The sequence below is a fragment of the Bos taurus genome, chromosome 10 (genome assembly GCF_002263795.3).
Source record: "Bos taurus isolate L1 Dominette 01449 registration number 42190680 breed Hereford chromosome 10, ARS-UCD2.0, whole genome shotgun sequence".
In the NCBI taxonomy this organism is placed as follows: domain Eukaryota; kingdom Metazoa; phylum Chordata; class Mammalia; order Artiodactyla; family Bovidae; genus Bos; species Bos taurus.
The window spans coordinates 101,761,831-101,783,424 of NC_037337.1; the positions used below are offsets into that span (position 1 = coordinate 101,761,831).

A 21,594-nucleotide genomic window follows, 5' to 3' on the forward strand; every position below is an offset into this window, starting at 1 on the left:
GCGGGTCCACCCTGGGGCTGGCCTTGTACCCTGGTCCCAGGGACTGGGGCTTCTTAGGACTTTACTGGTGGTCCAGTGGCTTAGATTCTGTGCTCCCGATGCAGGGGGCCGGGTTCGATCCCTGGCCAGGGAACTAGATCCCGCGTGCAGGCCGCTACTGAGACCAGTGTAGCCCAGGTAAATAATTGAAAAAGGAAAACTAGGACTCCTTCCCTTTGGCCACGCCTCTGCCTCAGCGCATGTCCGGCATCCGTGTTTCTGCCCCAGATCCTGCTCTGCTTGTCCTGCTTTGCCTTGTGACTGGTCTCTGGCTAATCCTCTGTGGCCGTGCCGCAGACTGTGACCCCTACCATCGCCAGGGTGGCACTGACTCTGCACCCTGGGGGCACGACGCTGCTGCTGTGTGTGGACGTCAAAGTCAGAGCCGCCCTCCCGCCATTTTTAAATGAAGCGACTCATTTGAGCCACCACTTCTCCTTTTTTTTCTTTTAATTAATTAATATTGTTGGCCGCGCTTTCTCTAATTGCGGTGGGCAGGGGGCCCTCTTCACTGCGATGGCAGGCTCCTCACCGCTGTGGCCTCTCTTTTTGCGGAGCACAGGCTCTAGGCACACGGGCTTCCGTGGTTGCAGCTCAAGGGCTAAGCAGTTGCGGCTTGCAGGCCCTGGAGCACCAGTTCAGGAGCTGCGGTGCACGGGCTTAGTTGCTCCACGGCCTGTGTGGTCTTCCCGGACCAGGGATCGAACCCGTGTCCCCTGAGTTGGCAGACAGATTCCTGTCCACTGAACCACCAGGGAAGTCTCTAGCTCTTGTTCCTGCTCTGCCAGGCCATGCATGTGGAGGGAGCACAAGCATCCAGAAGAGCTGGACGGGCAATACCATAGATTCCTTCTGGGCAGCAGGGCGTTCCTAGAATATCTGAGAACTGCTCCTTTCTTCCATGGCTTACCAAGAAAATACAAATCATCTGTTTTTACCCAAGTTATCAGTAAATGTTACTAGGAGAAATAGCTAATGCAAAATGAAACTGACAACACTGAACATAATAAAACGTCACAGATGAGAAACTCATGAATGTACATTTATTCGTAATTTTGAAAAGTACAACAATTTAACTGGGAAAAATTAGGTAAAATAGAAAAACCCACAGAAAATAAAACCAGGAGAAGGAAACATCCACGTTTAAAATTGATTTTTTTCTCAATGGCATTTTTCTTTTTTTTAAATTTTATTATTATTATTATTTATTTGGCTGCTCAAGGGATATTTTAATTGCAGCATGTGGGATCTAGTTCCTGGACCAGGGATTGAACCCAGGCCCCCTGCATTGGGAGCACAGCATCTTAGCCACTGGGCCACCAGGGTGGGTCCCTCAATGGCATTTTTCATAGAAATATAAAAAACAATCCTAATATTTATATGGAACTACATAAGACCTCAAAGAGCCAAAGCAATCTTGAGAAAGATTATATTTAATGCTTTACAAATACTGAGCCATTATGTCATACACCTGAAAGGAATATCATGTATGTCAATTATACCTCATTTAAAAAATAAAAATTAATCAGAGGAATCAATCTTGGAACAATCTGGATATGGAGATTTTGACCCAGGAAATTGCTGTTGGAGTAATTGGAGTAAAAAAGAAAACTCAGATTATCACAAGGTTTGACTGAGAGCATTCATACAGACAGAGGTAACTGAAGACCCATATTTTTTGGTAATATTTTTAGTAGGAAAAAATCCCGTTGAAAGAAAAAATTTAATAGAAAAAAACAAGGTTTTTTTTAACTGCACAAAATGGAAAAATTGTTGAGGGATTAAAGTGGTTTATGGTAGAATTCATTGAGAAAAACACTTGCTCAATGACATTTCTTCAGTGTTGGTAAAATTCAGATTAAAATATACATGTGTGCCCAGTTATGTCTGACTTTCTTGTGGCCCCATGGACTGTAGTCCACCAGGCTCCTCTGTCCAGGGGATTCTCCAGGCAAGAATATTGGAGTGGGTTGCCATTTCCTCCTCCAGAGGATCTTCAGGACCCAGGGATAGAACTCAAGTCTTGTGTGTATGCAGCATTGTCAGGGAAATTTCTTTTACCACCTGGGAAGCCCAGATTAAAATATACATATACTTAAAGACAGAACAAAAAATGTTTTTAAGGGCAAAGCATTAATTGGGTCAATTAGAATATTTAAAAATGATCATGGAAGAGGGCAATGGAGACGTGATGAGTCGAGGCCAGTTTAGATTGGATCTTGGGACAGAAAAAAAAAGATGATGGTGGAAAAATTGGTGATCGGTGAAATCCAAATGAGTCGAGTTCAGTGAACAGTAATGTTGGTTTTTTAGATTTGGCAAATGTATCACAGTAATGTTACATTTTTACATGAAGGAAAACTAGGTGAGGGGCTAGAGGAATTTTCTGTATCATCTCTGTAACTCTTGGGTAAGTCTCAAATTCCTCCCCAGATGCGGTGGGGTCGAGAGGGCCTGGGGCAGAGGGAAAGCCACACACGCTTATCGCCGCTCTCCCAGGAGCACTGCGGCTCACTCCCAGGTGGGGCCCTGTGGTTGTGCCACGCTGGTTTCATTCTGGCTGCTTGGGCCTGATTCAGTGGCTCCCCTGGTGGCTCAGTGGTGAAGAATCTGCCTGCAATGCAGGAGACCCAGGTTCGATCCCTGGGTCAGAAAGATCCCCTGTAGAAGGGAATGGCAGCCAGTGTTCTTGCCTGGGAAATCCCACACACCGAGGAGCCTGGAGGGCTAGAGTCCATGGGGTCGCAAAGAGTCCAACTGAGCAGCTAACATTTTTTTTCACTTGCGTCTCCACCACCGGGAGGCATTTGCTTCTGACTCTGAGGATAGTCTTGCGAGTCATCCTGAGAGTGAGGAATAGTTGCTGGTTTCTCTTCTGGAAGCAGATGGCCCTGACCATCCCGAGGGACTTCACTGTTGGGTGGGCACTGGCCTCACTTGGGAGCAGCCCCCAGCGCCTTCTGCTGCTGGGCGACCCTTGTCTCTGATGGAGCTGCTCACTACCCCCCCCCCCCACCACTCTGATCACTTCCTGTCAGAGCGGAGACTTTTGGGGGCCCCTAAATGCAGCCTGGGCAGAGCCCGCTCTCTCACCTGCACTTAAAGCCAAAATCAGATCAAAATCACTGGCCTCTCACTAAGCAGGCGCCCACGCCGGCGTCCAGAGAGAACAGTGCCTTTCAAATGTTTGCCTGGGCAGAGCCCACTCTCTTACCTGCACTTAAAGCCAAAATCAGATCAAAATCACTGGCCTCTCACTAAGCAGGCGCCCACGCCAGCGTCCAGAGAGAACAGTGCCTTTCAAATGTTTGCTCTGGGCTGGGGTCTGGTCTTGTTTCGGCCTCTGGATGTCAGCATTCCCAAACACAGGGGGGAGTTAGGGGGACTTTTGTTGGCTTGTTAGTGTTTTAATAACAGCAGTTGATGGGGTCTCCCCGAGACTGACTGACTCAGTTTCTGAAAGGTAACAGCTGGGGACCTGAGTCCAAGTTCCTCAGATGATGCTGGGGAGCCAGCCCACTGCTGCCAGACTTTGGGCTCCACTGGGAACTGCATCAGCCCAAAGGGACCGGTTTGGAACTCAGGGTTCCTCGTGAAAATCTCCTGGACTTTACAAAGACATCAGGCGCACGCCCCCTGCCTGAAGACAGGGCTGCAGGAGGTTGCAGGTGGAGGTGAACGTCTGAGCGGTTTGTAAACTCCCCCAGGTGGTTCAAACGTGCAGTCCTGATCAGATGTCAGGATTAGCGGACCTTTTCTGTAAAGGGCCAGTGAAAGAGAGTTTAGTCTATGCGGCCCCCGGGGCTCGCCTTCTCCATTGTGGCGTGAAAGCCGCTACATGAGTGAACGAGTGTGTGCGTGGCTATGTTCTAGTAACACTTCATTTGTTAAAAATAGTCTGCAGGCAAATGTAGCTCTCAGGTCCTAGTTGGTCCACCCCCCCGCCCCAACCCATAGAACCACCTAGAGAGCTACAAAATCGTCTTCTCCCCCAGGGCCAATTAAATCACATTCTCCATGGGTTGCCCCCAGTTCACTTCAGTCGCTCAGTCCTGTCTGACTCTACGACCCCATGGACTGCAGCACGCTAGAGCTCCCTGTCCATCACCAACTTCTGGTGTTTACTCAAACTCATGTTCATTGAGTCGGTGATGCCATCCAACCATCTCAGCCTCTGTCATCCCCTTCTCCTCCTGCCTCAATCTAACCCTCAATCTTTACCAGCATCAGGGTCTTTTCCAATGAGTCAGTTCTTTGCATCAGGTGGCCTAAGTATTGGAGTTTCAGCTTCAACATCAGTCCTTCCAATGAATATTCAGGACTGATTTCCTTTAGGATGGACTGGTTGGCTCTCCTTGCAGTCCAAGGGACTCTCAAGAGTCTTCTCCAACACCACAGTTCAAAAGCATCAATTCTTCGGCGCTCAGCTTTCTTCACAGTCCAACTCTCACATCCATACATGACTACTGGAAAAACCATCGCTTTGACTAGATGGACTTTGCTGGCAAAGTAATGTCTCTGCTTTTTAATATGCTATCTAGGTTGGTCATAACTTTCCTTCCAAGGAGTAAGCGTCTTTTAATTTCATGGCTGCAATCACTATCTGCAGTGATTTTGGAGGCCAAAAAATAAAGTCTGCCACTGTTTCCACTGTTTCCCCATCTATTTGCCATGAAGTGATGGGACCAGATGCCATGATCTTCGTTTTCTGAATGTTGAGCTTTAAGCCAACTTTTTCACTCTCCTCTTTCACTTTCATCAAGAGGCTCTTTAGTTCTTCTTCGCTTTCTGCCATAAGGGTGGTGTCATCTGCATATCTGAGGTTATTGATATTTCTCCCAGCCATCTTGATTCCAGCTTGTGCTTCTTCCAGCCCAGCGTTTCTCATGATGTACTCTGCATAGAAGTTATATAAGCAGGATGACGATACACAGCCTTGACATACTCCTTTCCCTATTTGGAACCAGTCTGTTGTTTCATGTCCAGTTTTAACTGTTGCTTCTTGACCTGCATATAGGTTTCTCAAGAGGCAGGTCAGGTGGTCTGGTATTCCCATCCCTTTAAGAATTTTCCACAGTTTGTGGTGATCCACAGAGTCAAAAGCTTTGGCATAGTCAATAAAGCAGAAATAGATGTTTTTCTGGAACTCTCTTGCTTTTTCGATAATCCAACACATGTTGGCAATTTGATCTCTGGTTCCTCTGCCTTTTCTAAATCCAGGTTGAACATCTGGAAGTTCACGTACTGTTGAAGCCTGGCTTGGAGAATTTTGAGCATTACTTTACTAGCGTGTGAGATGAGTGCAATTGTGTGGTAGTTTGAGCATTCTTTGGCATTGGGTTGGATGGTCCCCAGCCACTGGTATTCATGAAAACCTCTTCAGCCGAGTTTTCAATCCGCCAGGATCAAGAGCCACAGCTGCTCTGCACTAGCATCGCACACGTCGTCCTGAGAGTCTTCCCTGAGACTGTTCACTGTGCTTCGGAGGAGCTTTTGTTTCTGTGTTTGCTTGATTATTTTAAATTTATTTGAATGAAAGAATTCCAAGCATATTGTTCTATGCCTGCCTCTCCCTGGACCACAATTTTTTAACGAGTTGTAACACAGGTGCAGTCAAATGTTTAAATCTTAAGTGTCCGCCTTGATGAGTTCCTGCATTTACTGACTGCACTCTTCTTCACAGATACGATAGCCTTGTAACCACCACGCAAATCAAAGTATAAGACACTCAAAGACATTCCCCTTCCCAGTCAATAGCCTGCTGATGTTTTTCTGAAGCCTACTCTGAAATCTATATTCTCTAGGAATAGGTGTCACTAAGTCCCCAAGTATTTGGCGCTTGCTTTGCCCAAATGTCTTCTTGGCGTTACGGGGGTGAAAGCAAGCCTGGGGTGTGCCTGGCACTTTGCACTGCCATCTCATTACCATGGCACATGGTACCCTTGGGGACAAGCTCCAGAGGCCTTCTTGCCCCTTGATCATCAATCCACGGCACTTGCTTGGACTCTGCTGGGAAGGCAGCAAGCAGCCTGAGTGGACAGCTCATTTCAGCACAGAAGCAGCTCAAGCCCCGTCTTCGCATGGTCCGCTGGCTTCTCCCATCCCAGGGGAGCCGAGCACCGCCGGCTGGGGGAACGCTGCTCCCGGAGACCTGTGTCACAGCTGAGGACCCCGAGTGCAGGAGATCCCTCGTCCAAAAGGAGCTGCAAGAAAATGTGCTCAGCATTTTTCCCACAGGGAAACTTAGCTTTATTTTTGTGTGTGTGATGAAATTGGCCCAGCATAAAATTCGCCTTTTTGAAAAAAAAAATTATTTTATTTACGCTACGCTGGGTCTCCGCTGCTGCAGGTGGGCTCTCTCCAGTCGCGGTGCATGGGCTCTGGCTGCAGCGCTTCCTCTGGGTTCGGGGCCCCAGCTGTAGGTGCTTCGGTAGTTGTGGACTGTGGCAGGTGGCATCTTCCCAGACCTGGGATCAAACCCATTCCCCTGCATTGGCAAGCAGACTCTTAACCACTAGACCACCAGGGGAGTCCCTCAGATCTGCCTTTTGTAAAGTGTTCAGGGTCCTTTAATTCATTCACCACATTCCTGCCACCGACACCTGTGTCTCATCCTGGGACATTTTCATCGCCCTGGAGAACAACTCCAGAGCCTTTAAGAGCCTCCCTCGTTCCGCCGCACCCCTCAGCTCCTGGCGACCACCTGTCTACTTGCTGCCTCTGTGAATTTAACCAGGACAGCTCATATAAAGACAGTCGATTGATACTGTTGCCTTTGGGGTCTAGCTGCTTTGATTGAACATAACGTTTAGTGGTTCATGCACACTGTGGCATGTATCAGCGCCCCACGGTTGATGGACATTCGGGTCGTCACCACCTTTCCACTTTCCTGCATGGTGCTGCTATAAACATTTGTATATACATATTTGAGCACTGGTTTTCAGTGTTTGAGGTGTAAATTGAGGAGTGGAATTGCTGGCTCATCTGATAATTCTATGTTTAATTTTTTGAAGAAGCTCCATGCTGTTTTCCACAGCAGCTGTAACATTTTATATCCCACCAGAAATGTCAAGGGTTCCAGTTTCTCCATATCCTCACCAACACTTGTTATTTGCCGTCTTATTAATGGCCATCTTGCTTGCTTGCTCAGTCACTCAGTTGTGTCTGACTCTTTGTGACCCCGTGGACTGCGGCACGCCAGGCTTCACCATCCTTCACCATCTCCTTGAGTTTGCTCATACTTAATGTCCGTTAATCTCACACTTAATGCCATCCAGCCATCTCATCCTCTGCCATCCCCTTCTTCCACCTTCAATCTTTCCCAGCATCAGGGTCTTTTCAAATGAGTCAGTTCTTCACATCAGGTGGCCAAAGTATTGGAGTTTCAGCTTCAGCATCAGTCCTTCCAATGAGTTTTCAGGGTTCATTTCCTTTAAGGTTGACTGGTTTGATTTTCTTGTGTCTAAAGGACTCTCAAGACTCTTCTCTAGCACAATTCAACAGCATCAGTTCTTCGGTGCTCAGCATTCTTTATGGTCCAACTCTCACATCCATACAAAACTACTGGAAAAACCGTAGCTTTGACTATACCGATCTTTGTCAGCAAAGTGATGTCTCTGCTTTTTAATACACTGTCTAGGTTTATCATAGCTTTTCTTCCAAGGAGGAAGCGTCTTTTAATTTCATGACTGCAGTCACTGTCTGCAGTGATTTTGGAACCCAAGAAAATAAAGATATTCTAGATATAGGACCCTAATCACTAGGCACTTATCATATATATTATTTGCAAATATTTTCTCCTGCTTTGCATGTTGTCCTTTGATAATGTCCTCTGATGCACCAAAGTTTTAAATTCTGGTAGACTTCAATATACCTAATTTTTTCTTATGAGTTTTGTGTCATACCTCAGGCACCGTTGCTAAATCCTAGAATGCAAGCAAATCTGCTCCATGCCTCAGAGCAGTTTTGGAAACATCCTTGAACATAGCTGCTAATACCCTTTGCTCAGAAGATAGGCAGAAACATTAGAATTATCTCAAAATAGGCCCACATGCAAAAACTGAAATGAGAGCAGAGCTGAAAAAGAGTCTTTGTACAAGTTTAGGGACGGGGTCCAGTGGCCCTAGAGTGGAGGGCTGCTTTCCCTCGGTCTGGGCATATGAGCCCGTCTCCCTTTTCAGCTCATACTGGCTTGACCTGGGAGTTAATTTTTTGAATTTCCTATAATCATAAGACTTAAAAATGTTTTTAATTTTTTACTGAGTTATCTTTCAATTACTGGAAGTACATAATTGATCAAATCCATGGATTGCCCAGGTGCCACAGCGGTAGAGAATCTGCCCGTCAATGCAGGGGACACAAGAGACTCAGGTTTGATCCCTGGGTCTAGAAGATCCCCTGGAGGAAGAAATGGCAACCCACTCCAGTATTCTTGCCTGGGAAATCCCATGGACAGAGGAGCCTGGTGGGCTACAGTCCATGGGGTTGCAAGGAGTCAGACATGACTGAGCAACTGACACTCTATCTCAGACAGTAAAGAATCTGCCTGCAATGCAGGAGACCCAAGTTCAATCCCTAGGTCAGAAAGATCCTCTGGAGAAGGGCATGGCAACCCACTCCAGTACTCTTGCCTGGAGAATTCCATGGACAGAGGAGCCTGGAGGGCTACAGTCTGCGGGATCACAAAGAGTCGGACATGACTGAGCGACTGATACACTAACACATTACTGTGGAAGGAGGAGAGGATGAATTTAGAAGGGAAGCAGTGTCTGGCTTCGAGTTGTTCAAGGGAGAGGGGGTGGTGGCGTCAGCCACATGGAGAAGTAGACGGATGGGGAGGCATTCGGAGTTCTTCAGCAACAGGGTTGAAGGGCTGCTGTGGAGAGGGCAGCGGAGGCAGAGTCCGCGCCGGGATCTCGGCTTAACTGCGTGGGGGGCTGTGTGGCTCCCCGCAGAGGCCGGGCCACTGGGGAGCACCCGCGGAGCGGAAGGGTCACGCGGCGCCTCAGCCGAGCTACAGGCTTATGGAAACGGACTCTGCTCGGCAGCTCTCTGTTAACTTATTAAGGAGAGTGTTTTGTGAACGGGATGAAGCTGCTGAAGCGGCCCTTGGCGCTCCCTCGCTCGCCCCTCTCTAAGCTCCGCGGCTTCCTTGGGCTGTTTTGCACCCACGCCAGGAAAGCGAGGGCCGGGAGGGTCGGAGCAGAGCCGCGTGGTGAGCCGGGCGGCGCTCGGCTCCGTGCGCTGCAGTGAGGCGGCCGAGTCTCCAGCGAAACGGTTCGCGTGGTCCTGGCGCTGCTGCTTGTTGCTGACTGTTTATACGATCTCTATTTCAGTTTCCCGCCTTGATAAATGTAGTCTATTCTCGTTAGAGAAAAAGTCGGAAACTCCAGAGAAGCAGAACGAAGGAGGAGATTACACATAGCCCCACCAGCTAAGTTTCTGCCTTTATCATTAGATTTCCTTTTAACCTTATCTCTATGCATTTTTCCTTTTTTAAAAAAATTTTAATAAGTGTAGTTGATTCACTATACTCACAACAAAAAATGTTGTGTTTATGCATTTTAAACTTTAGATATTCTGCATCTTTTTCTTAAGTAAACACCATAATACATGTATCTTTCATCGTTTCGATAGCTTCACAAACAGTCTGTGGTGGAGCATGTACCATTTTCTGATGTACCCTCTTTGACTGGACATTTAGATTGTTCCTGGGTTTTCACTACTTACAATCCTGTGAGTACTAGCAAAGCTCTTTCTGTATTTAGCATCCGTCCCTCAGAAGTAACAGAAGTGAAATTTGTGGATAATAGGATATGAATATTTTAATGGCTTTTCACCCATAATTGGACCTTACTTGCCAAAAGGGCTGTATCTGTGTATATTTTAAAGATCCTATGTGAAAATGTTGAGTCTTATTTAGAATATGATGTTCACCTGTTGGCCCAAGGCATTCAGTAAATAGTGAAATAAAAAGGCTGTCACTGGGGGAGAACACCATTAGAATTAATTTTTAAAGTCGCCTCTGAGCTGATAGAAGACGAAGTGTGCATGGATTTGCCCCATGACATTCTGTTCTTTCAGTGCATACCCAACAGACCCTCCACCGAATCCAAAGCCAGGCAGGCTGAGGAGGGATCCTAGGCCAGGGGTCCCCAACCTCCAGGCCACGGATCGGTCCCTCCTGTCAGATCAGCGGTAGCATTAGATGAGAAAGTAAGTGCTCACTAAGTGTAATACGCACGAATCATCCTGAAACCATCCCCCCCCCGCCCAGGCATGCAAAAATTCTCTTTCAGGTTAGTGGTCCCTGGGGCCAAAAAAGCTGAGGGCCACCGTCTGGTAGATTTCCCCTCGCAGGGGTTTTTCCACTGCACGCTCTCCCAGCAGTCACAGGCGACGGCATTTTACAGAGGGGGACGTGCTGAATGACTTCGCCAGAATCACAGAGCAGCGCTGGAGACGGGACAGCACCTCAAGCCGCCCTGGCTTGCGGATGCTCTGTTTGGACTTACTGAGCTGCTGTACTCACAACAGCATGAGAAGCTTCAGGAGAAACAAGTGGGAAGGCCAGGCCCAGCCTAAGAGCCCGTACTCGTTAAGGGAGATCAGAGGTGCTATTGATGCTGTGATGCTGTAGAGTGCTGCACTCAACATGCCAGCAAATCTGGAAAACTCAGCGGTGGCCACAGGACTGGAAAAGGTCAGTTTTCATTCCAACCCCAAAGAAAGGCAATACCAAAGAATGTTCAAACTACCGCACAATTTAACTCATCTCACATGCTAGTAAAGTAATGCTCAACATTCTCCAAGCCAGACTTCAGCAATATGTGAACCGTGAACGTCCAGATGTTCAAGCTGGTTTTAGAAAAGGCAGAGGAACCAGAGATCAAATTGCCAACATCCGCTGGATCATGGAAAAAGCAAGAGAGTTCCAGAAAAACATCTGCTTTATTGACTATGCCTAAGCCTTTGACTGTGTGGATCACAACAAACTGTGGAAAATTCTGAAAGAGATGCGAATACCAGACCACCTGACCTGCCTCCTGAGAAATCTGTATGCAGGTCAGGAAGCAACAGTTAGAACCGGACATGGAACAACAAACTGGTTCCAAATCGGGAACAGAGTAGGTCAAAGTTGTATATTGTCACCCTGCTTATTTAACTTATATGCAGAGTGAAAGTGAAAAGTGTAAGTGAAAGTCGCTTAGTCGTGTCTGCTAGTCCATAGAATTCTCCAGGCCAGAATACTAGAGTGGGTAGCCTTTCTCTTCTGCAGGGGATCTTCCAACCCAGGGTTCAAACCCAGGTCTCCTGCATCATAGGCTGATTCTTTACCAGCTGAGCCACAGGAGTACGTCATGCCAAATGCTGGGCTGGATGAAGCACGAGCTGGAATCAAGATTGCCAGGAGAAATATCAATAACTTCAGATATGCAGATGACACCTTATGGCAGAAAGCAAAGAAGAACTAAAGCGCCTCTTGATGAAAGTGAAAGAAGAGAGTGAAAAAGTTGGCTTAAAGATTAACATACAGAAAATTAAGATCATGGCATCTGGTCCCATCACTTCATGGCAAAGAGATGGGGAAACAGTAGAAACAGTGTCAGACTTTATTTTTCTGGGCTCCAAAATCACTACAGATGGTGACTGAAGCCATGAAATTAAAGGACGCTTACTCCTTGGAAGAAAAGTTATGACCAACCTAGATAGCATATTCAAAAGCAGAGACATTACTTTGCCAACAAAGGTCCGTCTAGTCAAGGCTATGGTTTTTCCAGTGGTCATGTATGGATGTGAGAGTTGGACTATAAAGAAAGCTGAGCACCGAAGAATTGATGCTTTTGAACTGTGGTGTTGGAGAAGACTCTTGAGAGTCCCTTGAACTGCAAGGAGAGCCAACCAGTCCATCCTAAAGGAAATCAGTCCTGGGTGTTCTTGGAAGGGCTGATGCTGAAGCTGAAACTCCAATAGTTTGACCACCTGATGCAAAGAGCTGACTCATTGGAAAAGACCCTGATGCTGGGAAAGATTGAAGGCGGGAGGAGAAGGGGACGACAGAGGCTGAGATGGTTGGATGGCATCGCCGACTCAATGGACACGAGTTTGAGTGAACTCTGGGAGATGGTGATGGACAGGGAGGCCTGGTGTGCTGCCGTCCATGGGGTCTCAAAGAGTCGGACACGACTGAGCAACAACTGAACTGAACTGAGAGGCACTAAGTGCTCCAAAGGATATACTGCCCTCCTTGGGCGCCCTAACAGAGCGCCTCAGACTTGGTAGCTTAAAGAAGAGAAATTTATTTTCTTACACTTCTGGAGGCTTGAAGTCCAGAGTCAAGGTGTTGGCAGGGTTGGTTTCTTCCGAGATCTCTTTGCTGGAAGCCTGTGGACGGCTGTGTTCCCCCACATCCGCACACTCTCTTCCCTCACTGTGTCTGCTGTGTCCGCATCTTCTATTAGGACACCAGGCATTCTAGATTAGGGCCCTACCCTTAGCTTCACTTAATTAGCTTCATTTTGACCTTGTTTTAGCTTAATTTCCTTACTAAGTTACTAAGTTCCTATTTTTCCTGTCTCCAACTCTTCCCACCTGCTGAAATACTGGGGGTGAGGATTTCAACATATGCATTGGGGTGGGGGGTGCGGCTCAGCCCATCACAGAGGGTCACAGAATCTGAAATCTGGATAATTCCGAGCCAGTGCTTCTCCACCTCAGCAGGGCTTCCACATCACCTGGGGAGGTTATTTAACAAATAGCCGTGCTCCCTTCTTCCCACCCCCGGATAGTCTCCCTTAACTGATCTGTGGAGCATCTGGCAAAGGTGTTTCCTAAAAGCTCCTAGTGATTTGAATGTGCTCCCAAGACTGGGAGCCTTGTTGAACTGAAATGCCAGACAGAAGCTGTTTTCATCTTCCTAAAGCTGTCCTTTCTGTCCCACCAACACCTAGCTTTATACGACACAGACTACCTTCTAACTGACAAAGTATCAGAGCTCAGTTCCAAGTGCACGCTCAGCTTTCTCTTTCATTCATTAAAGGAGACAGTTGTTCTCTGACACACCAGCCACTATGCTGATGAGAGTAGCTGAGTAACGCCCCCCAAAGATGTTCACGCCCTGCTCCCTGGAACCTCGAATAGGGAGATTATTCTGGGTTATCTGCACGGGCTCTGTGTAATCAGAGCACTTAAAAACAGAGAACCTTTCCTGGCAAACGTCAGAAAGGTGACCAAATAGAGCAGAAGAGATTCAAAGCACGAGAGGGACTCCATCCACCCCTTCTGCCACTGACGATAGGAAGAGGGGACACTCGCCCGGGGACTGCTCTCAGCCCACCGGGAGATGGGCGCCCAGCTCTGTAACCTCAGGTCACTGAATTCCAACAAAAGCTGGACAAGCTAGGGGGAAGCTCCAGAAAGAGGTAAGGAACTGCAGTCTTGTTTATTGTTATTATTTAATGGGAGGATAATTGCTGTACAGTGTCGTGTTGGTTTATGCCACGACAATGCAAGTCAGTCCCAAGCTTCCCTCCCCCATCCCGTCCCCCTTCTAGGTCATCATGGAGGCCAGGTCTCATTTTTAGCTTGGTGAAGTCCGACTTCTGACCTCCGAATCTGAGATGACGGATTTGTGCTGCTCTGAGCCACTGACCTGTGGTAACTTGTTACAGCAGCGGACAAGACTAACATACCTGAGAGTGGAAACCCAGACAGCAGCACATCCTTCCCGCTGTCATGGGATGCAGCACCTCAGGCTTGCCAAACGGCTGCCACCGTCGTCCAGGACCCTGGCATCAGTCGCAGTCACCTCCTGCCTGTCCCTGAGGCCCTTCAAGAGTAGCCAATGAGTCTGGCTCAGGCTCCTTTCAAATTACTTTTCTGGTCTGAGTCTCATAGTGTGTAAGGCTTTGTACGTGCCCTTGAAGTATGGAGTCTGTTTCCTCTAGGGCTTCCGTGGTGGCTCAGAGGTAAACAATCCGCCTGCCAATGTGGGAGACTCAGGTTCACTCGCTGGATCAGGAAGATCCCCTGGAAGAGGAAATGGCAACCCACCCGGTATTCTTGCCTAGAGAATCCCTTGGATAAGGGAGCCTGGCGGGCTAAAATCCATGGGGTAGCGAAGAGCTGGACACGACTGAGCGACTCAACAACTATTCCTTCAGCCCTCTGCCTCTCCCAGGAGTAGGCTCGCTGGCCCTCAAAGCCCTGGAGCAAACGTCTACATGTGTAATTATCCTGTTCCTGGGCTGCTCACCCGGGGGTGTGGGTCATGACCGCACTGCACCCCCACCCTTCCTACCCGATTCATTCCGGTTCCTTCTTTAGTTTTAGAAGCTCTCTTCTTACAGTCTTTGGGTCATTCCCATTGACAATCGGGGCTTCCCCGTGGCTCAGTGGTAAAGAACCTGCCTGCAATGCAGGAGCCACAGGTCTGATCCCTGGGTCTGAGAGATCCCCTGGAGGAGGAAATGGCAACCCACTCCAGCATCCTTGCCTGGAGAATCCCACGGACAGAGGAGCCTGGCGGGCTACAGTCCACGGGGTCATAAAGAGCTGGTTACCACCAGTGTTAGCAGCAGCAGCGTTAACAATTGCCAAGTAAGTGGCTGTAATTTGGGTATTTCCATGGGAGGAAATAAGCTCAGGGTCTTCCTACTCTGCCATCCTGGGCACTCTTCCCAAATTCTGCACTTAAAAAAATTTTTTTGACCACACGGCTTGTGGGATCGTAGTTCCTTGACCAGAATTGGACCTGGCCCTCGGCAGCAAGAGCAGAGAGTCTTAGCATTTGTACTGCCAGGGCAGTCCCCAGTTCTGCACTGTTTTGGTGGAAGTTTCCCATAAAACGAGAATGAAAACCCAGGTACCTCAGATGGATGGAAAGGGGAAATTTTTGTGGCTAACATATAGGAACATATGTTAGGACTGATCATCTACAAAGGGTAGACTTTATAGAAAGAAAATAATGTAATAGTAGCTCCTCAGACTTCAAAGGAGTATCTATCCTCTCCTACCCTCAGCTCACAAATTTTCTTAATTTTAGGATGAAAGCTTTAGTAAAATCATATGCTCTAAGTAAGGAAATGCTCAAAAATGAAGATGATGAAAATCCCACAATGATGGGAGTGTGTCAGAGGGACACAGGAGCCAACTGAAAGAGCTGGGACAATTTGAGGAATAAAATAAAATGGTGTCGGACCATAAGCCAGGTAGAAAGTAACTATCCACGAGTCTATACTACCGTAAGGGAATGATTCAGCCTCTCGAGCGGAGACAAGCCTCCCGTGGAGGTCAGATGACTTACAGAGATGCTGCGGCCTCAGGGATGTGAGTGGAGCCCCTCCCGCCCTCGCGCGTGTGCAGTGACCTCCCCCACGAGCGCTGGGTGGAGAAGCCTGGGTGCAGACGGGGTAACTTCGTGGTGGAGAAGCCTGTCAGACCCCCCCCAGCCAGTGATCAAGGCTTTCGTGTCATCTGTGATAAGGCACGTGGATAAAGAGTTTCCTTGACGTGATGTGCTGAGCACTTCCCTTCTGTGGTCTTCCTCCCCAAGGATGTGACACTAGACAGATCACCTCAGTCTCACCATGAGAAGCTGGAGGAGGGCATGGCAGCCCACTCCAGCATTCTTGCCTGGAGAATCTCACGGACAGAGGAGCCTGGTGGCCACAGTCAAAAAAAGTTTGTTACAACTGAGCGAATAATACACACACACACACACACCCACCCATGAGAAAGCATCAGACAAGTTCCAATTAAGGGACGATCTACAAAACACCTGACCAAAACCTCAAGACTCTCAACGTCACCCAAAATTTTCTGTCTGAGCAAGTGTCACAGACCAGTGCCCTCTACCAAGACATGATGGCTAAATATGGTATATATTAGATGGAATCCTGTAATGATAAAAAAGACATGAGATAAAAACAAAGGCAGTCTGAATAAAGAAGGGGCTTGATAATAATGCATCAACATTGGTTATTAGTGGTAACAAATATAGCATACTCATATTGTTCTGTATTTGGCTTCTGTGGTGGCTGAGCAGTAAAGAACCTGCCTGCCAATGCAGGAGACGCAGGTTGGATCCCTGGGTTGGGAAGATCCCCTGGAGAAGAAAAGGGCAATCCACTCCAGTATTCTTGCCTGGAAATCCCCATGGACGGAGGAGCCTGGCGGGCTACCGTCTGTGGGGTTGTAAAGTGTTGTTTAGTGACTAAATAGCAACAACAATCGCTTAGTACCGGTAACAAACATACCATACTCACAGGAACTGTTAATAGTAGGGGAAACTGGGTGTTGGGCACAGGAAGCTCTCTGTACTTTTTTTTAGCAATTTTTTTTGTGAGTCTAAAACTATTCTAAAATAAAACTTAATTATTATTATTTTTTACTGACCACCCCACATGGCATGTGGGATAGATCCCTCAGCAGGGATTGAACCCATGTTCCCTGCAGTGGAAGCACAGAGTCTTAACCACTGGACCGCCAGGGAAGTCTCCAAACTTAATTTTTTTTAAGTGAAAAAAACATTATATGTACCTTACAAATGTTTCTTTCACCAAACCACGTATGTTCTGTAGAGTAAGAAGACCCTTTCTACATTTCGCGAAGGGGAAGGGAGCGCTCTGCATATGGATCTGGGCACGGCCAGTAAGCTGTTAGGGGAAAGGGGCATTTATTCTGCAGGCGGTTTAAAAGTAAAAGCACTCACCATACTTTTTTTTTTGTACACTACTTTCTCTGCTTCACATAAAACTCACTCATCATAGTTTATTAAAGCTATTAGATGTTCCAAAAGTATGTTTCATCTAACAAAGTACATTCTGTGACCATTTTGAGTATACTTTTGGGAAATAAGGAAAAATATGTATCATGGAAAACAGGTGGAGCTTTGGTACTTGCCTGGGTTGAAGGCAAACCTGCTTTGACCCTGGGGCTCTGGGAGCCCAGCTCGAACTCGTGCCACTTAGAAGAGCTTTCCACGTGAGGACAGGGAGGGAGGCAGAAAATCCATCTGTGCATGGACATAAAGTGGGTGCTTTGCCCTCTGGTCCATCAGAGCGGGGACAGGAGTTGTGTCTCTCATCTTAAGTGATGAACTCGGTGGTGCAAACATTTCAGGACTCTGAGAGGTGGTTAAGTTCTCCATCTTCAAATGAAACTAATTTATTACGAGAAAGAGTGACAATTCTCCAAGCGGCAGTTTACTTCCGGTTCCAGGGAAGATCAACTGGTAGTAAGAGAAACAAGTTATAGCGAGAGTAGTAGTAATGATCAGTTGTGTCCAACTCTTTGCGATCCCATGGATCCCATGGGCCTCTGGGAGGCCAGCTCGAACTCGTGCTTGAACTTAATGTTTAATATACACAGAAGAATGTGTGTAACACAAATATAACTTACAAATCATTCTAATCAGGTGGACACCTATGAACCACGCCCTGCTCTAAGAACTGGGAGTGTTACCGACAGCATTGCATCTCCCCCTCTGTCCCCACCTCCCCTCCCTAAGAAGTGACCATTACCCCAAAGTATGTGGTTATCAGCCCCCCAGCTGTTAAAAAGTTATGCTTGCATCACATATGCGTATAGCCATGAGCAATATACTGTTTCATTTTTGACTTTGAGGTTGACAAGAGATGGATGATGTGAATGTAGTCAACTGCAACCTTCTCCTAGGCCGCCATACTATGTTCCTAAGATTCATGTATATTGCGTGGAACCTTTAACTGTAGTTCACTTATTTTGGTGTCTTCATAGTATCCTGTCATATGAATATTCCAGTTTACTTCTCCATTCTTCTGACTTGGGGCATTTGAGTTTTTCCCAGCTTTTGTGCCATTACGATCAGTGGCCCAGAAAACATTCTTGGTGATGTCTCCTGGGCATCTTTATATGAGCCTTCACTAGTGTAGTGGTTCTCAGACATGAGTGTGCATCAGAATTCTCTGGAGGACTTGTTACAACACGGACTGCTGGGCCCCGTGCCCAGAGTTTCTGATTCAGTGGGCTGGGGCAGCACCGGAGGTTCTGCCTGTGTCGTAAGTTCGAGGCGGTGCTGCCGCTGGTGGTCTGGGGCCGGGCTTGGGGAGCCAGTGTCCTGGGAGCAGCACCGAGGGGTGGGACGGCCGGGTCGCTGGGGAGCCACCTGTTGTAAGGCAAGGCCCAGCTGTTTCCCCGTGCAGCCGGCTCCTTTTATTTTCTCCCGACAGCATGGGAACGTTCCACTGAGCCATGTTTTCATCATCCTTAGTTTTATTCATGTTCTTTCTCTATGTTCAATGTGACTGACCCTGTAGGAAAGGGACAGGATTCATACACGGAGACTAGTATGCTTTACACTTTTCAAAAATTGAAGTGTAGTTGGTTTACAATATTGTGTTAGTTTCAAGTCTACAGCAAAGTGATTCAGCTATACATATACATTTTTTCAGATGTTTTTCCACTACTGGTTACTGTGAGGCACTGAATGCTGTTCCTGTTGCTCATCTTTTTTGTATTAGTTGTGTGTATCTCTTAATCCCAAACTCCTAATTTTCCCCTCCCTTTCTTTTTTTGATATCCGTAAGTTTGTTCTCTGTGCATGAGAGTCTGCTTCCATTGTGTATATAGATCCTTTGTATTATTTTTTAGATTCCGCATGTGACTGGTATCTCCTAACACTTTGCCTTTGTCTGACTCACTTCGCTAAGTCTAATATTCTCCGGGTGCACCCATGTTGCTGTAAACGGCATTTTTTCATCCTTCTTTTATGCTGAGAAGTACGGGCCTCCCAGGCGGTGCTAATGCTAAAGAACCCGCCCGCCAGTGCAGGAGACATGAGAGGCATGGGCTCAGTCCCTGGTCAGGAAGATCCCCTGGAGGAGGGCACGGCAACCCACTTCAGTATTCTTGCCTGGAAAACCCCATGGACAGAGGAGCCTGGCAGGCTATGGTCCATAGGGTTACAAAGAGCTGAATACTACTGAAGCAACTTAGCACACAGCAATGTGTGTACACACACACACACACATATATGTATATATATACACACACATATATGTGTGTGTGTATATATATATATATATAACGAACACACGTGCACACACACTTCGTCTTCTTTTTCCATTCATCTTTTGATGGACACTGGTTGCTTTCATGTCTTGCCTACTGTGTTCTATACTTTTTAAAAAGAGATCTTCACTGTGTTTCGTTGAGCTTAAGCAAAAGAATGAACTCTAGTCGGTTTTCCTGGGAAAGTAGATAGTGAAGTAAAGCGAAGTAAATAGCGAACAATTCATAAAACTTTAAAAGAACGTCATTTACCAGTGTCGGGGGAGTTGGGTGGCTTGGTCATTTAGGTTCAAGTGGCCATAAAAACTGGAGGGACCTCACACGCTCAGCAGTGCCACCTGAAGAGCCTCTCCATAGTTCTCCATAGAAATGAACACAGTCAAATTTATATTTGTTCTCCCATCAAGCGTACAGTGTTGTTTAACCACAAGCTACCTCTTTTGGAGAAGATGAAGACTCAGGAGCGATGTGGTTGAAATCTCACGATATTGTGAGAAGACGATCTTGGACTGACGTATCGCCTGCCGGAACTGGAAGAAGATAGAGAAGGACATTGGAAATAAATAAGAGGAAACTGCCAGGACATTAAAGCATTAACTCCCTCACAAGATGGCAAAGCCTAAGGTGGAAGAAAGAGTATCAGCCTCCACCCACCAGGCCTGAGCTTGAATTTTCGCTCCTCTGGTCCACGCTGGTGTGAGAACGGGCCCAGATGTCTTGCCGCGTCCCGAGCCTCAGTAATCAGCCCCCGGCGCCTCGCAGGGCTGTGGAGGGTCACAGGAAGTGACACGCACACCGCGCCACGCACGCGGCAGGGCACGCAGCATTCTGCGTCCTCTTTCCTTTGGGACAAGTTTTATGGAAAAAGTAACAGTTGCCATTTTTACGTTAGTTCACCGTTTGCAAAGCTCTTTCCCAGCTGAATTCGCATGGCGCCCAAGAGGATGCTCTTCCAATCATCCCAGCCGCCGCGCCTCTGAAGCGTTCACCGCCGAAATGGCGTTCACCTGTGCCTTCCGGGAGCCGTTTTGAACTGTGGACAGCAGTGCGCACGCGCAGTGGCTCCTCGTTGTTGCCTGCGCCCGGGGATGACGGAATCCTTCTAGACCTGGCGGGTGTGTAAGCCGATCCCCTCTCTGGCTCTGCAAAGAGACGTCAGCATTGAGGCCTTCCTCTGCGCCGGACACTAGGCAACTTCTCTTTTAAACTTCAGGACGTCTCAATTCAAGGCAGGTTCAATTATTACTCTTCTTTGATACAGGAGGAAACAGTCATAGACCTTAGCGTAAAACATTATGCTAAGTGAAAGAAGCCAGTCACAGAAGACCACGTATTGTGTGAGTTTTCTGAAATGTCCAGAAAAGGCAGATAAATGGAGGCAGAAAGTAGGTTAGTGGTGGCTGGGAGCTAAGGGGATTGCAGGGAAATGCGGAATGACTGCTAGTGTGTATGGGGGTTCTTTCTAGAATGATGAAAGTGTTCCAAAATTGGGTGTGCAGGGAATGGACAATTCTGTGAATGTCTTGCATTGTAAGTGAACTGTACTCTTTAAATGGTGGCGTATTATGGTGTGTGAGTTGGATCTCGATAAAACTGATTTGTTAAAGTCTTCCCTAAAACAACAACAGGGATGTCCCTGGTGGTCCAGTGGGTAAGACTTTGCCTCACCGTGCAGGGTATGAGGGTTTGATTCCTGCTCAGGGAAATGAGATTCCACATGCCTCCTGGCCAAAAAACTAAAACATACACCACGACCAATATTGTAACAAATTCAGTAAATACTTTTTTTCAATGGTCCACATGAAAAAAAAAAAAAACAACCTCATAATAATAAAGCAGGCCCAGAACAGTTAGGGAACTTGACCAAGATTATAAGCACTAGCAAGTGGCAGGGCAGGATTGAAACCAGGCAGATTGAGTTCCAAGTCCACACATGGGGGTACCGGGTTCCTCTCTCCCCATTTGTCTGCTGAAAGCTCTGGCTGCTCCTTCAGGACTCAGCTCAACACTTCCTCTTTCGAAAGGGTTCCTGTGTCTCCAGGCAGACTCCCTGCTCCCTGTCTTGGGCCCTCACTGTCCCAGGAAAACCTCCTCTAGAGCACTTTCCAGAGTCTTGTAAGGCGGGCTGTTACCGCCTCAGCACAAGCATGCTTATGTCTAGAAAGAAGAGAGCGGGTAATTTCCACCATATAAATCCAGGGCCTCACTCCTCTCTGGCACCAGTTACGTATGTCCAGTTCTGCTGCTGTGGCTGAAATCATGGGCCAAGGGCTAGGCCCTTGCATAAAGCATCCTTCAGCACCAGCATCAAAGAAGACTCTCAAGCAAAATGACCCCACGTGAGACACGTTTGTATCCGCAGTTGCGTATGATGAGCTTGACTGATGCCGTCTTCCCACTGATGAGGCCCAGGTGGCCAGTCTAATCTCTGTGCAGGTTGCTTAGCATCGCCTCCTTTTCTGTGATTGCAAATTGAGCCTTCATTCCAGACTGTCTTCATTTTAA

General features: G+C 47.4%; 1 protein-coding gene and 2 long non-coding RNA genes across 4 annotated transcripts in view; 2 read left to right on the plus strand and 1 right to left on the minus strand.

The window, feature by feature from the left end:
* Positions 1 to 21,594, plus strand: part of KCNK13 (potassium two pore domain channel subfamily K member 13) — a 105,600-nt gene that overhangs the window by 38,909 nt on the left and 45,097 nt on the right. The window lies entirely within an intron of this gene.
* Positions 194 to 21,594, plus strand: part of LOC112448536 (uncharacterized) — a 35,386-nt gene continuing 13,985 nt past the window's right edge. The window contains exon 1 of the long non-coding RNA XR_003036933.2: positions 194 to 21,594. This exon is cut by the window's right edge and continues 9,041 nt beyond it. This is a non-coding gene — a long non-coding RNA (uncharacterized lncRNA).
* LOC101907747 (uncharacterized) lies at positions 16,756 to 20,904 on the minus strand. Of its 2 annotated transcripts, XR_236267.5 has the most exons (3): positions 19,744 to 20,904; positions 19,342 to 19,619; positions 16,756 to 18,329 (listed from the first exon to the last, which is right to left on the minus strand). It is a non-coding gene; the product is annotated as an uncharacterized lncRNA (long non-coding RNA). The 2 variants fall into 2 exon arrangements; XR_001501258.3 differs by lacking the exon at positions 16,756 to 18,329 and having other exon boundaries at positions 19,318 to 19,619.